Source organism: Olea europaea, chromosome 15, assembly GCF_002742605.1.
Source record: "Olea europaea var. sylvestris chromosome 15, O_europaea_v1, whole genome shotgun sequence".
NCBI lineage: Eukaryota > Viridiplantae > Streptophyta > Magnoliopsida > Lamiales > Oleaceae > Olea > Olea europaea.
In genome coordinates, this window is record NC_036251.1 from 28867635 (window position 1) to 28884294 (window position 16660).

General features: G+C 33.2%; 1 long non-coding RNA gene across 2 annotated transcripts; it reads right to left on the reverse strand.

Annotated features, from left to right (window-relative positions):
* Positions 1-733: 733 nt before the first annotated feature.
* Positions 734-5364, reverse strand: LOC111411075. Of its 2 annotated transcripts, XR_002705821.1 has the most exons (4): positions 4983-5364; positions 3683-4033; positions 1712-1759; positions 734-879 (listed from the first exon to the last, which is right to left on the reverse strand). It is a non-coding gene; the product is annotated as an uncharacterized LOC111411075 (long non-coding RNA). The 2 variants fall into 2 exon arrangements; XR_002705822.1 differs by lacking the exon at positions 3683-4033.
* Between the last annotated feature and the right edge of the window lie 11296 nt (positions 5365-16660).

A 16660-nucleotide genomic window follows, 5' to 3' on the forward strand; every position in this document is an offset into this window, starting at 1 on the left:
ATTTGCAATCAATAAATTCAACACCCATTGTCCCGTTTTCTCCTGTTTTTCTTCACGTATAATCCCATTCCTTTGGCTTTTGCAAAACCAATTGAAATAATTCCAAAAATCAAAATCTTTCAACCCTAAATCTTTTCACCCATTGTCCCATTTCATATTTTTCTTCAAAGATAATCCCGTTCCTTTGACCCACTTATTTTTTCGGTTTTGTTTAATTGTAGGTGAAGCATTTTTATTCTTTGAAGTATTGTGTCTGTACTATTTGCTAAGAAGAGGGTCCAAGACTCCAAAGGCTGTTGAACTAGTTGAGGAGGTTCAAGGTTAGTCTCTGACGTTGGATGAAAAATCTCATTTCATAGCAAATAGTAAATTAGAATTGGAAATTTGGAAAGTTATCTATTGGTAATTATTAATTAAACAAAGATAATGTCCACTTAAAACAGCCGTTAAGCTATATACTGTGCAATTGTGTAATTTGTGTTGATGATTTATGGTTATGATTTTATCAATTTATGATTATGTCTTTATGGGATATTGAAGCATTTTATTTTTATGCTTTTAGATGAATTTTATGTTGTAAAATATCGTCAGGTACAACTACAATAGGAAACTTATATTATGAAATTTTTTTTATTATATTTAAATTTTATTTGTACATAAAATTTTTTGCCCCCCGTAGCATTAATTTCTGGCTCCGCCCTTGATCCAAAATGAACCCGAAGGCAAGAAAATGTACAGCTAATTATGAACACAAATAACAAGTTGCTCATTTTAACATCTCTACGTACATGCTTATTCCTATTCTTTTGGTAAAACCACGAACATTTTGTCTGGTAAGTGGATGCCGATGCTGGCATTGATATTGACCTTCATCCAACTCTGTATATTTAGGCAAGCAAGGAATCAACTACTAATTTGTGCACTATATGAATAGATGAATCAGGGAGCAAATTTAATTTTAGGCAGCTGAATATCACATTAATCCAATTCCAAGCTGGAAGATACTACAAAGCCATCCATCACTTCACAGAACAGTGAGTCATGATCCAAGAACCCCACAAATCACATAAATAACAGAAGATGACAACAGTTTAACAAGAATATACACTTTCTTCTCAATACATGGTTTTATAGGTCAACTAATAATCACGAGACATATTAAGCCCTCGTTTGAGCTCCATTCTTGTCAAAAAATGCATTTTTGAATAGTATATTGATGAAAAATGTGTGATTAAAAATTAAATAAAAGATTTAGATTTGCGTCTAATATTATTTTAATAGAAAATATTTGGTTGAAATAGGGTCACATCACTGTTGAAGAATATATTTTGATGAAAATAATGTGACTCAAACAAGGGCTGAGATCACAATGTCATCCTTTTCACTCATTTACATGCCTTTCGACTCTTTAAATAAGCCCCAGAAAAAAAAAAAAAAAATTAAGATTGAGCCTAAAAAAGGGTATTAAAGGAAACATATTTGTTAAAAAAGAAGGGAAAGAAAAAGTTCCAGTGCATTCTTAAAATATAATTATACATCAAGATGCAAGATAACTAATAACATTTGAAATATATAATTATTAACACATGGACCAACCAAGTGAATATGAATACCCCAGAATTTAGCCAGCCCAAAAAAAAAAAAAAAAAAAAAAAAAAAAAAGGTCGAAACAAATCTAAACTTTAAAATAATATGGCGCAGTAATCCTTACATGAATACTGTGCAATTGTTATAGATCCGCCATTGCCTTTTACCTTGACTGCACCAAAAAAATAAAATAAAATCACATTATAAAAGAAAAGAGGAGATAAAAACTAAGTGGTAATGAAATTCATAATTGATTGACAACTCATAACAATCTATATTTCAACCAATGGCTCATATATTAAGAGCTCTCACAAAGATCAATTAGCATTAAGTGGAAGATAACAAGTACCAGTTCAAGCTTCGATGTTTCCTTAATAATATCAATATATCTAGTAGAAATCCAATTTCTTTCACCACTCACCATAGTCTTCCGTAGGTGCCGATCATGGACTTCTCTAACTTAATCAAAGACAATTCTAAATCTTCTTTTTTCTCTATATGTAAAGCCCTGAAAAATTTTATAGAATAGAATTAATTGTTTTAAATTCTCATTTCTTTGAGTCAAATAATTAGATTTAATGGAGCAAGTTTTAGTATACCAATATTAGACTCTTTTTGTAACTTGTAATTAATTAGAAATTTTTAACCAAAAAAAAAAAGAAGGTTAATCAAAATAGTTAGGCCCAAAAATATAAAGTTCAAAGAATGTCCTTTATTATAAAATTAACTAGGTTGACCTTTTTGGAATTCATTAGTTATAAAAACGTGTGCCTTTATAAAAATTGAATGATTGAGTAATTTTATGCCATTTTATAGCAATTGAGTGTCCATATGCTTGATAGCAGAATTTTAGGTGGCTCACGTGGATATCTACATGGAATGATTATTCTATACCTTAAATAAGAACATTAAGTTGGAATTAATAGAGGGATGATATTTTTACCGGACGAAATACACTTATAGACACGATAATAGAGAAAAGGCTTTGGGAACGTGAAGTAATTGCTATTCTTCCAACAATTCTTCTTATCCATCAAGGTAGGATATTGAGGTGCAAAGCTTTTTGTCCCGTTTAATTATTATTCTTACATATTGATGAATTTTATACTCATGAAAGTTAATGCTATGATATGATGTTCTATGATATGAATGATATGGCCATTCCGGTACAATGATATGATATGATACGATATGTTATGAGCTCTTACCGAATTTTAAAGATATGAGACGGTATGATATTCTGATACATGTGTTTAAAATTTTTATTCGGGATTGCACCATTAAAATTTTTATATCCTACTGAGTATTTCCATGTACTCACCCTTTTTCCCTACACCTCACAGGGTAGATCGGGTTATGTCGGAGCGTGGTGGTTCGTTGGTGTGTTGGTGCCTTGTCTCATTGGTTAAAGATCTAAGTTAGCACCTAATTTAATTTATTTTAAATTTATTGCAATGAACATTTATTTATAAATAAATTTTCGTATATGTTTATATGCAAATGGATATATGTAGTCCGCATTTTAAAATTAAAAAAATTGTAGCGAATTAAATTATGATGATTTGGGTCGTTACACTATACTTCTCAATAATGATCCAAGCATGTGCATGGCTTCCATTGTAGATCTCCTAGAATAATTCAGAAGTGTTTCTTACTATGGAGACACAATACCCATCTCGCACAAACATTTCCAATTCCATCTAGGCTCACTCTGTTATCATCCTCGTCCTCTTTATACAATCAATCCTGGATAGAAATTGAATTCTTATAGTATAATAAAATTCCTTTCTACAGTGGACTAAATCAAATACCAATTATCCACTCTATCATTCTTTAAATAATTTGTCAATATAGTTCCTCCACCTTCTCTGAGTTCTCATAGCTAAGGAATAAAACTCTTAGGTTTTCATCTTTTATATACAAACTTACTAAGATATTTACTTTTCCATTAGCCAAGATATTTTGTAAATGGCTTTGTTCCTATCATCTGCAACAAGACAATACAATTCTACATGAAAAATATCCTCCATGTAAATATAGGAACAATTCATTAGCAGGGAAAATGACTAAACAAAAGTAGAAGCACCAAAACTACCTCTTCAAAATGTTAGAACTCGTAACAGGTTTGGCCAAGGTATAAGCTACTTTCTTTTAACTTCATGTGAGAAGCTTTTCTCTTGTTTTGTCCACAAAGAAGTAAAAGCGACTCTATGACATATTTGAGCAGCAGTAGTTATCTTCTAAAGACTCTCCTAAATGAAGATATAGTAAAAAGAAAGGCTCTTAAAGCAAGGATAGGGAATAAAATTGTTCCCAAAGAAAGAAAATAATTACTATTCGATTCTATATAAAAACCAGTAGTTCAAAACACTTCAAAAGAAAAGGATCAAGTGCTTCTTTGACTTTAGCTGCATAAGACAGGGCCAAGAGGCAGACCATGTGATTCCTGGAAGAGCAAGCTAGATACAGAATAGGATAATATAATAAGTGAACTATAGGCAACTGATTCAGCTTCTGAATGAACAAGATATTATCTTCCTTGATGAACAAAGAGAAAATAAAGGAAAACAAGAAAAAAGCAACATATGCAAAAAAGAAACTTCAATCTTGCCTACCATACCATCCAATCTTGTCTATATTGCGTATCAAAGATGTCCTTTAGCATGATGCCTTTTCACAATCTTGACATAAGTAAAGACATCGAACACGATGTACCAAATTGAATGGCATATAAACAAAGGAATGCGAGGAACACTTAGTGCGCAGTTTGCACACAGCAATGGGCCAGATTGGATAATATAAGAAACAAGAAGTATATCATCATATTATAACAAAACTAAAACTGTAATCAGTAACACAAAGGCTGCAAGTGGGGGTCTTTAATTGTCAAGACCGCAGCTTTTTAAACCTTCAAATTTAGCATATAACAAACGTCTGTGTGAAATCTTATGAGGTAAGAGTTTGACAGGAGATGCTCATTCTAGCTTTCCTCTACGAAGGACGAGATTGAAGATTTCGCTCCAAGAATTAGGAATTTGAAGCTGACCGTTTCAAACTTTTTCTTGACCATTCAGTCTCAACTTTTTTCATAAGAAACGGAATGAATTTCGTGTTCTTTACTATTAATGGTTAAATATGTTCAAGGAACTTGATGGATTTCTATGTGTGAATCATGTAGCTTTCACAGAAAATTATGAATTCTATTGTTGAAAAGCTAGGCACTTGACGACAGAAAATTCTGGTAATTGTCACAACTGTTGAGAGTTATGGGGTTTATGACTAACCAATACAAAATTCAAAATTTCTCAATTGAATAGTAGCAATGCGAAACCCTTTTACTCGTATCCTTCTATCTATCAATTAATCAATCGACCAATATCAACTTTAAAACTTACCTCTTGACGGTAATAAGCATAAGCCAATGCCATCTTGGACTGCAAATTCCCATCCTCAGCTGCAAAAAGAGTGAGAGAAGAACAAATTGGCTTGGCTCAAATCCCTGGTCAATCCCATGTTATACCAAGACCCAATCACTGACTGCACGTGGAGATGCCTCGTCGCAACAGCCACCTCAACCTCAGACACGGCCTCTTCCATCACCCTGTACCTCTCACCACTCTGTAATGAGTGAAGTTCAACCTGGGAATGAACTCACTCAAAATCACAGCTCAAGGAACTAAGTTCTTAGCCCAATTGCTGAATTAATCACAAAAATTGAGAATGGGTGAAGATAGAGTTAGAGGAAAAAGAAGAAAATATAGAAGTAGAAGAAATAAGTGAGAGAATTGATTGATAGAAATGATTTTACATCAACAAAGAAACTCATTTCTCCACTGTTCTGTACATACGTAACTTGAAAATACAAAATGAATGGTAATCGTATTCCCTTTACAAAAAACACAATAAGCAAAAGACACTTTTGTTGACCCCAATTCTGAAAGCTAGTTACGGTTGGTTCTTTGCCTTCTTCTCCCCCAATTCTTCCATTGGTTCTTTGCTTCCTATCTTCCGTTTAAGTAATGATACATGAAACACCGAGTGAACTTTTGCTTGGCTGGGAAGTGCTAGGCGATATGCTACATTTCTAATCTTCTTTTCAATCTGATAAGGGTCATAGTACCTAGGACTGAGCTTCTGATTAATCCTCTTAGCAAGAGTCTGCTGTTGATATGGATGTAATTTTAAATATACCCCGTCACCTTCTTGAAAATTTCTCTCAGTTCTATTTTTGTCGACGTACATCTTCATCCTGGCTTTAGCTTATGCTAAGTTCTCCTTTAATTGTTGATCCATCTTATACCTATCTTGTAAAACATCTTCTACCATAGCAACACTTGTTTGCTGATAAGGTCCCATAGCTAATTGTGGTGGTGGAATCCCATATACAGCCTCAAAATGTGTTCTCTTGATGGCTGAATGAAAAGTGGTATTGTACCACCACTCGACTAAAGATACCCATTTAGCCTATGTTTTAGGTATGTGGTGTGTCATACACCTGAGATACAGTTACAAACATTGATTTAACCTCTCAATTTGGCCATCTGTCTGTGGATAGTACGCTGAACTGGGCTACAAATTTGCCCCCCATGAGTTTAAATAGCTCCTGCCAAAATATGCTAGTAAAAATCTTGTCCCTATCAGAGATAATACTCTGAGGCATGCCGTGGAGTTTATAAATATGATCCAGGAATATTTGTGCCACCTTCTTTGTTGTAAAAAGATGAGAGAGTGAAAAAGGGGCCAAACTTGGTAAATTTGTCTACAACCACTAAGACGACATCCTTTCCCTCAGATTTTGGTAGCCCCTCAATAAAGTCCATGGATATATGACTCCACGAATGTTGAGGTTCAGGCAGAGGTTGCAGAAAGCCTGGATATGATAAGTGTTCATCCATACATTTCTGGCAAATTTCACATTGTAACACCTCCTTTTTGATTTCTTGCGTCATGCCTACCCAATAAAAGTGTTGTTTAGCTCTAAATATGCTAGCATGTATTCCTGAATGCCCCCCTTTTTGGGAGTCATGTATAGCTTGAATCAATTTCTTCCTGATATTTCTCCCATTGCCAATATACAGCTTATCCTTGTACTTAATCAACCCGTTTTTATACTAATATTCAGCATTTGCAACTGGATCCAAAAGCAAGGCTTGGATCTTCTTTTCAGCAAATCATCTCCCTCATAACTAGAAATCACCTCATGTATCCACGCTGGTATTAACTGGGTAATGGCAGCACACTTCCCATCATTTTCTATCCTCCTAGAAAGCACACCACTACCACATTCTCAAACCCTTTTTGTACTAGATCTCATAATCTAAACCCATCAACTTAGTTAGCCACTTTTGCTGTAATGGAGTAATTATCCTCTGTTCAAGCAAGAGTTTCAAGGATTGATGGTCAATTTTGATGATGAAGTGGTGACCTTCAAAGTAATGTCTCCATTTCACCACTGCAGTAACGAAGTCCAAGAGTTCTTTCTCATATATTGACATTCCCAAGCTCCTTAGTCCAATGGTTTTACTGATGTAAGCCAAAGGTTTCTTGTCCTGCATTAATACTGTCCCAATGTCTCCATAACAAGCATCAGTTTCCACAATAAAAGGTTGCTCAAAGTTGGGTAAGGTCAGCACTGGAGTGGAACTCATGGCTAGCTTAAGATTATTAAAGGCTGCCTCTACTGTATCTGACCATAGAAAATTATCCCTCTTTAGCAAATCGATGAGAGGCTTGGCCAATGTCCCATAGCCTTTCACGAATTTTCTATAGTAGTCAATCAAGCCAAGAAATCCTCTTAGTTGTTTGATATTAGTTGGCACAGGTCATGACTGCATTGTTTCTACTTTCTTATGATCTGCTGATACCCTTTGCTAATCAATCACACGGCCGAGGTATTCCACCTTCTTTTGTCCAAAAGTACATTTTCTTAACTTTGCATACGACTCAATCCCCGGATGTTCACAATGACTGGGCATATCCACACTATATATTAGTATATTATCAAAAAAGAACTAGCACATATCTTCTCAACTGCTCTTTAAACACCTCATTCATCAAACATTGGAAGGTAGCAGGAGCATTGGTCAACCCAAAAGGCATGACCTTAAATTCAAACAGACCTTGATGAGTTTTGAAAGCTATCTTATAAACATCCTCTGGCCTAACCCTTATCTGATGGTATCCTACTCTAAAATCAATATTAGAAAAATATTTAGCTCCATAGAGTTCATCAATCAAGGGCATAGGGTATTTATCCTTCACAGTCAGGTTGTTAAGCTGTCTGTATTCAACACAAAACCTCCAGGTTCCATCCTTTTTCTTGACTAGCAGCACGGGAGAAGCAAAATGGCTGTTACTAGGTTGAATACTTCCTAACTCTAACATCTATTTAACCAATCTTTTCGCCTCAATTTTTTGGATGAAGAGACATCGATATGGCCTGAATTTGAATGTCTAAACCCCTTCTTTCAAGTTTATCTAATGATCATGGCTTCTGATTGGAGGTAACCCCTTAGGTTCTGCAAACACATCTTTGAAGTCAGTTAAAACTGGCTTGAGTTCTTCTAGTGTTTCTGCTGAATCTATCTCTGTAATGATAAACAGTTGTCCCACGATTCCATAGTCTTGCTTCTCAAACCATCTCTCTAGTTGCTCCCCACTGATCATTTCCATTTTATTACTAGTAAACTCACAACTTAGTTTCACCTTTTTCCCATTATGCATGTATTTAATATATCCCTTTGTAAAATCAAAGGTTATTGGTCCAAATTGGCTGAGCCAATTCACCCCCAAAACCATGTCATGCCCTCAAGTTTTAGGGACCTTAATCTGTATTGGAACTCCAGCCCTTGCACTTGCCAAGCTATCGGTTGACATATAGCCTTACTTTCAAGCTTTTTTCCATTTGCTACAGTCACCATCATTGATTTAGCATCATCAGTCGAGTATCCCAAAGAATGTACCAACCTTTCATCAACAAAGCTATGGGTGCTTCCTGTAATCACCCGGGTCTCTGTACCCAAGCCGTTAGCTTTACGTACTGCCCAATTGGTACCAAAATTCAATTTAAGTCTTATTTAAGGGAAAGGTCATGAGTTCGAATCCTGGGAGATGCGACAGAAATCCGTGAGGGGCAAGTGGGCGCAAGGCCCACCCAAAGTGGACAGTACGTAAACTAACGACTTGGGTACAGAGATCCTCACGGATATCTCTCGACTTGCCCAATTGGTACCAGAATTCAATTTAAGTCTTACTTAAGAGGAAGATCATGAGTTCGAATCCTGGGGGACGCGACAGAAATTCGTGAGGGGCAAGTGGGCGCAAGGCTCACTCAAAGCGAACAGTACGTAAAGCTAATAGCTTGGGTATAGAGACCTGGGTCGTTACAAAAAAATGCGCATTTTTTGTAACAACCCGGGTCTCTGTACCCAAACCGTTAGCTTACGTACTGTCCATTTTGGGTGGACTTGCACCCACTTGCGCCTCATGGCTTTCTGTCGCGTCCTCCAAAATTCGAACTCATGACCTTTCCTTTAAGTAAGACTTAAGTTGAATTCTAATTTTTTTGTAACGACCTGGGTATCTATACCCAAAGTGTTAGTTTACGTACTGTCCGCTTTGAGTGGGCCTTGAGCCCACTTACCCCTCACGGCTTTTTGTCGCGTCCCCCAAGATTCGAACTCATGACCTTTCCCTTAAGTAAGATTTAAGTTGAATCCTACAAAGCCCCAAATTTCTTTTAGTTTGGATATCAATGGGTGTAATGATTTTGTAAGGTGCGTTTTGGATATTCTGAGTTTGAGTTAGCATTTTAGGAGTTAGGTTGTATGACTCGGATTATTTTTGAGTGTAAAGGTTTTTTGATGTAGTAAACGGTTTAATGGGTCTAGGGTTCCTGTTTATGGCAAAAATAGCGATCTCTTGGAGTTGAGCTACTTCAAAAGCTTGGGTTAGGGTCTTCAATTTAATCATCTTGACCATGGACTTAATCTCCCCCTTCAATCCACTGGTAAAGATGCTAATATAGTAGGATTCAGGTAGGTTGGGTAAGGCTTGCATAGCTTGTGCTTTTAAATCCTCAAATTTCTCCATGTACTCAGCTACACCACCATCTGTCTGATTTTGCTAAAGGTCTCTACTATATCCTCACCAATGATCTCAATAAACCTTCTACAAATTTCAGTAGCCAATAGTTTTCAATTGGTACTTGGATTACTAGCTAAGAATCCATGGAACCAGATATATGCCCTTCCCTTTAAATACATCTCCGCAATTCCAACCTTCAATTCCTCTGTAACTTGATGAATTTGAAAATATTGTTGTTTCTAGAGTTTGAATACACTCCTTCGAAAACAATCTGACAGAATTACCTGAATCCAAGAATTGATCAACAGGATCCAAAATTGTAATTCGAGCCCACCGACTTCACGATGTGTCCTTAAAACGAATTTGCTGCCTTCAATGGTGTTAAAGGCGTTCAGCAATCGTTTCCCAGGATAGAACGAATTTTTCGTCTCCTACGGAAGCAGCACTGCAGTCTGTAGGAGTTCCAACGAACTCAACGAAGTGTTTTTTTTACTTCGAGATAATATCAGAACGAGAGATAGGGAAATGAGATTCAAAGCACAGAAAGTTTGCAATGAAAATGGTGTAAATTTTCTGGTAGAAAGGCTGGCTATTTATAGACTTGTTCGTGGCCATTCGAACAGTCGTCACCTTTCAGACAAGCCTCAAAAATCCGAACAGACATACTGTTCTAAAAAGTCGTGTCTGTTAAGTCGGTTAACAGTCGGCTAACAGTCGACTGCTTGGTCGGTAAACAGTCGACTGTTTGGTCGGTAAACAGTCGACTGTTAAAAGAAAATAGAACACCCGGAATAAGCCAAAATTTAAATTTCATTTTGTACCCAAGAATTTGATTATTTACAATTTGGCCCAAAATTTTAAATAAATTTGTCCAAAAAGTTAATATAGTGTAAAGGTCGACCCGGACCCACACCCACACCGAACCGGACCGGACTCGGGCACGGGCTCGTACCGTGCCGAGCCGGACGGACGACGGCGGCGCGCGCGTGTGGGTTTATGACCGAACCCAATAAGATATAGGTCTTCCCCCTTCCAAAGACTATTGGTACCCCTTGGGGCCCAAACCCAATTCCAAACTTCCACCTTATAAACCACACCAAAGTTTCCTAACTTTCCTATGTGAGATAAATGTTTGGCAAATCAAATTCTTCCATAATCCTTAGTTTATGTGGATTACTTTAACACTTAATATTTCATTCAATTTTAAATGGTTTTCGATAAATAAATATATCACGTTAATCATCTCGCGGAGTAGAACGTGAATATGCTAGGTCCCGTATTATTTAAAAGGTGGGTCCCACTGAAATTTGGGCTCAAAGTTGACCCATTAAACCATTTTTTCCAACAAATATTTGTTGGCCTTCCTCACCCACTCTCTTAGGTTATTACCCTCAAATTGGCGAAAGTCAATTTTAGGAATTATGGTATTCCATCTAGTATCATAACTACTTCCTCCTGCTCTGTCTTCATTACTAGCTCTCACCCTTAACACACCACTATCAAAATTTGATCCGATGTTGGAACCCTCCATTCGTTTCTCCTTAGATGCACTTATCTTAGCCAGTAGAGCAACAACAGCTTCATGTTTCTCATTCATTTGCTTCATAAATCCATCAATATTATCAAATTTAGAATCGACCTTACCGTTAGGGCAACAACAGCAACACTCAATTCACTCATATCTTTATCCAGCCTCTTTAGGTTTTCTTCAGTAGTTTTTTGTCTAGTCTCCATTCTTGCCCAAATTCTTAGTGCTCTGATACCAAATGTAATGAGTGAAGTTCAACCTGGGAATGAAGTTCAACCTGGGAATGAACTCACTCAAAATCACTACCAACTTAATAATCACAGCTCAAGGAGCTAAGTTCTTGGCCCAATTGCTGAATTAATCACAAAAATTGAGAATGGGTGAAGATAGAGTTAGAGGAAGAAGAAGATATGAGAAGTAGAAGAAATAAAAGAGAGAATTGATTGATAGAAACGATTTTACATCAACAAAGAGACCCATTTCTCCACTGTTCTGTACATATGTAAGTTGAAAATACAAAATGAATGGAAATCGTATTCCCTTTACGAAAAATGGAGTAAGCAAAAGACACTTTTGTGGACCCCACTTTTGAAAGCTAGTTACGGTTGGTTCTTTGCCTTCTTTTTCCCCAATTCTTCCATTGTGTTGACACTACATCCTCATGACACAGTCCTCGCCTCCACATCTTCCTCAGACCCTCACAATAAATGCCATCATAATTTCTATTATCCTCATTATTAATGATGATGGTGCAATTGACACAAGCCGAGGGTTCAAAGATGTGGGACCACGAACCAAGGTCAACGACGGAGTCGGGTTTGGTTCGGAGTCGTGGAAGTCATCGACATCATATGGGCCTTTACGGTGTTGGAGAAATCGTCAAAAGGGAGGACGAGGACCATCGAACGGGCATATGTGGGAATGGGAATCAAAAAGAAGAAACGATGTCGTTTTGTTGAGAGGATAAAAAAAATGCAAAGGCAAATTAAACTGCCGTCTAAGTTGGGGAAATTTGACAAATGATTTCTGCTCATACTAAACTACAAAATAAACATTCGATGAGATCAAGAAATGATCCTATACGACCTAAAAATTGTGTGAAAAATGTTGTAATTTTCATGCATAAGGTCACAAGATTGATGAGTTGACCAGTTAGGGGTTTTTAGTTGTATATTCAAAGATTTTCAATTTAATACAAGATAATTAGTAAGTTAAATATAAAACATTGCACGACGTGATTCATTCTTCGATATCTTATATTATAGCTTTGTCCTTAATTGAGTTAAATTATTTTTCGTCATAATACTTATGTCTAACTATATATATATATATATAAAGAGAATGAGAAGTTACTATAGTTAGGAATAGTGAATTCTTCCATTTGATTACACTGTAGCAAAAAAAAATTAATCGTTGGAACAAAAACGACGTCGTGTTGTTTTCAATCATTTATCCACTTTCACACGCCACTTGATTGGAACAATCACCTCCAGTACTATATTTTTCCATTATCACACACTAGATCACTTCATCCAATCCAATACTAATATAAAGAAAAGAAATTAAATGATTTAACAAATTTAAAAAAAAAAATTTAGGCAAAAATAGAAGAAAAAAATTATTATAAAGTTTTTAATTAAATTGAAATAATTAAAAATAAAAATAAATATTATTTAACTAAAATTGAACAAATTACGTTCTATCATAAATGAAAAGAATTAAAAAAAAATTTAAATCGAACAAAAAATTATTCACTTATGAAGAAAAAAGAAATTTTAAAACAATTTTCAAAATATATATATATATATATACATTATTTAATTAAAATTGAAAAAATTAAGTTTAATCATAAAAAGAAATAATTAAAAAGAGTTTTAAATCGAAAAAAATTCGTAGTATTGACAAAAAAATAAATAAGGAAAATAAATCTCTCCGTAGATGGAGAATCTCACGGAGAGATCTCTCCGTGAAAGGACAGAGTTTTCTCTCCTTTGAAATGAGAGATCAAAGGACAGTGACTCTTCTCCAAAAATTTCTTCATATTTCTTTTCAATTTAAAATTTTCTTTAATATTTTTTTTTTGGTTATGATAAAATTCAATTTTTTCAATTTTAATTAACTAATATTTATATTTTTTTATTTAATTCTCGTAACTTTCTTTTGTTTAATTTGTTTTTTTTTTATTATATTTTTTTAAATTTATTTTTTTATTCATATTATAAATATTCGATTTAAAATTCTTTTCGTTTTATTATAAAACATAATTTTTTTTAATTTTAATTACATAAAAAAATTTAATTTTAATTATTTCAATTTAATTAAAAAAATTTATAATCACTTTTTTGATTTTTTATTTTTACTTGCAATTCTTTTTTTCTTTAATTTATTAAATCATTTAGTTTTTTATTAGTATTGGTGTAAAATGATAGTTATAATTTGGTTCGCTTAATTTTTTGAGATTACACTTTATTCCATTATTTATTGTTGAATGTTTTAACATTTGAATTTTTACAAGATGGGATATCATCTAAATGCGGAGTTGAAAAGGATAGTCCTTAAGATTAGGATTCTCGATTTTAGTCATTGTCTTATTTTTTCTATTTTTGGGAAAAAAAAATCATCTCAAACATTAAGATCAAGAGTGAATTAACATATATTGATCAAAATTTAATTATTATTAATTCAATAATTAATATTTTTCTAGAATTATATATAAGATATATTCAATCCTTTATCATATCAATGAAATAACAAGGCGTCGTATTGCCATTATATGTAGGAAAACGACATCGTTTTGTACTGCAAATGCATGTAAAAAAATGGATAAAAAAGGAAATGAAAAATAAAACCAAAAAAAAGTTATTATAAAGTTTCTTTATTAAATGAAATAATTAAAATTAAAGAATATATATATTATTTAATTAAACCAAAAAAATTTATTTATAATATGAACAAAGTAAATTAAAAAAATTAAATAAGGGAAAAATTCTCTCTACGGATCTCTCCTTTTAAAGGAGAGAACGAAGAGATTTCTGACTCTCCTTTGAAAGGAGAGTACGGAGAGAAATTTCTCCATATTTCTTTTCGATTTAAATTTTGTTTAATTTTTTTTTTTATGATAAAATTTAATTTTTTTAATTTTAATTAAATAATATTTATATATTTTTTATTTTGTAACTTTCTTTTATTTAATTTGTTCTGTTTTTATTATATTATTTAAAAATTTCTTTTTTCCTTATATTATAAATAATTTTTTGTTCGGTTTAACTTTTTTTCGTTTTATGGTAAATATAATTTTTTAAATTTTAATTAAATAAAAATTATTTTTAATTTTAATTATTTTAATTTAATTTAAAAACTTTATAACAACTGTTTTTTTTCCTACAATTTTTTTTTTGATCTTTAATTCGTCAAATCATTTAGTTTTTTTTATTAGTATTGATGTAAAATGATGATTACAATTTTGTTCATTTAATTTTTTGAGATTATGCTTTATTCCATTATCTCTTGTTCAATGTTCTAACATTTAAATTTTTACAAGATGAAATATCATCTAGATGCGGAGTTGAAAAGGATAATCCTTAAAATTAGGATTCTCGATTTAGTAATTATTTTTTGTCTATTTTTGGAAAAAAATTAGAAAATATATAATTTTGTCGCTAATAAAAATACAATAAATAGAAAACTCATGCAATGCACGTGGCAAAAACTAGTGTGTATATATATTGCCTCTACCAATGGCTTTGACATTATGCATAGAATTAATCTAATTATAGAAACAAAGTTTGTTTACAAGCTAAGTATTGGTCATTAATTTTTATTGATTTAAAAAACTGTTGTTGAAATGATTGATCTAAATATTGCCAACACATAATTTGTAAATCAAGTTTGCCAACATAATTTGTGCAAATAGCATGATTATTATGCATATTCCCATGAATACCTAGCTTGCATAACCTTCTTACATTTACATCAAGTTTTATAGAATGAGTCATATAAAGTCACATGTCATTCTATTATTTTTCAGTTTAAAACACAGTTAATTTTTCATCCAATTTTTTCTGCCCACATCATTTTTATGCAATCCCTTATATACTATTTTTATGTACAAGTAACATAATCCTAATTTGTAAAGCTATAGTAAAGAAGACATTAATTCGGGTCAAAACAAGATCCAGTCCAAGATATCGATACTACAAATTGACCAAGATGGCTGAGATGTCAAACTTCCCCAAGTTTCGATATAAATTATGTCAAACGAGTTGAGTTGTACCACGCGGCAAGATTCATACCTATGACGAGTTTGGGGTTGGGTAACTCGAAAATGTTGACTCTCTTTGGTGCCCTACTTGCCATTTTCAACCTTCATGTGCTTGGATTTCATGATGCTAATCATGGGAATTGAGATCAATTCGATAAATCCTCAATTTTTTCAGGGGATCGTAGTTCAAAGAATTATTTAGAGGCTAGAAAACATAAAATAAATGAAGAATAACGATACAAAAAAATAAGTGAAAAAAACTCCAAACTAGAGCAAAACAATGAATTCTCAAAGACATAGATCTTTCACTATATAAAAAATTGTATAATTAATTATATAAAATCTATGGCGCCCCCAAATTCCAAGTAAATCCAAGAACCTCCTTACAAAAAAAATCCAGTAATAATGTTTGTTGAATGAGACTATAAATGTCTCTCAAGTCTCACCTCAAGACAATTCATGACTATCTTACAAATTTGGATAAATAAAATATTATGATAAATACTCTATTTATTGTTCTAAAAAGTATAAATTGCGACAACTTCAGGCTTCCAGCTTTGACGACCTAAATGGGTCTAGGTGTAAAAAAAATTGTAAAGCATTACTAGGTAACAAGGTCAAATTTCACACTTAGGCAGTGCTTATGCAGCGCCTGTGTGCGAATTTTAAAACACTGCAATTCATGAGGATATAAAAATGACGTATTTTTAATTTCTGATGTGTGATAATTAAGTCTCTGGTTTCTCAAATTTTTAAATGATTTATAAATAAGAATAGTAAGAAAAATAGTAATGTGTCTTATTTCAACCCTGGTCCTTTTTATGGAAAAACAATTGCAATAGTAATTTTTTGGAAAATATATGGTTAAAAATAAGAAAAAGTTTTGGACTTGCGTGTAAAATTATCTTTAATGAAGAATATATGGTTGAAAATGAATTTTGAAAAAAATGGGGCTTATAAAGGTGAGGTGTGTTAAAACAACGTGCTATCGTTATAAACGATTCGATGATGTTTTAACTAATTTCGTAACTATTTCACTTTATATTTTCTCATACCCACATGAAAATGAGTGTAGGCAAATTTTCACTATATTTAGAGTGAAATCAAAACCTCGTAATCCAAAATGACATTTTGTCATTTTAAATTGTTGGGAGTCATTTCACTTTATTTTCACTCATATCCACATGACAATAAACAAA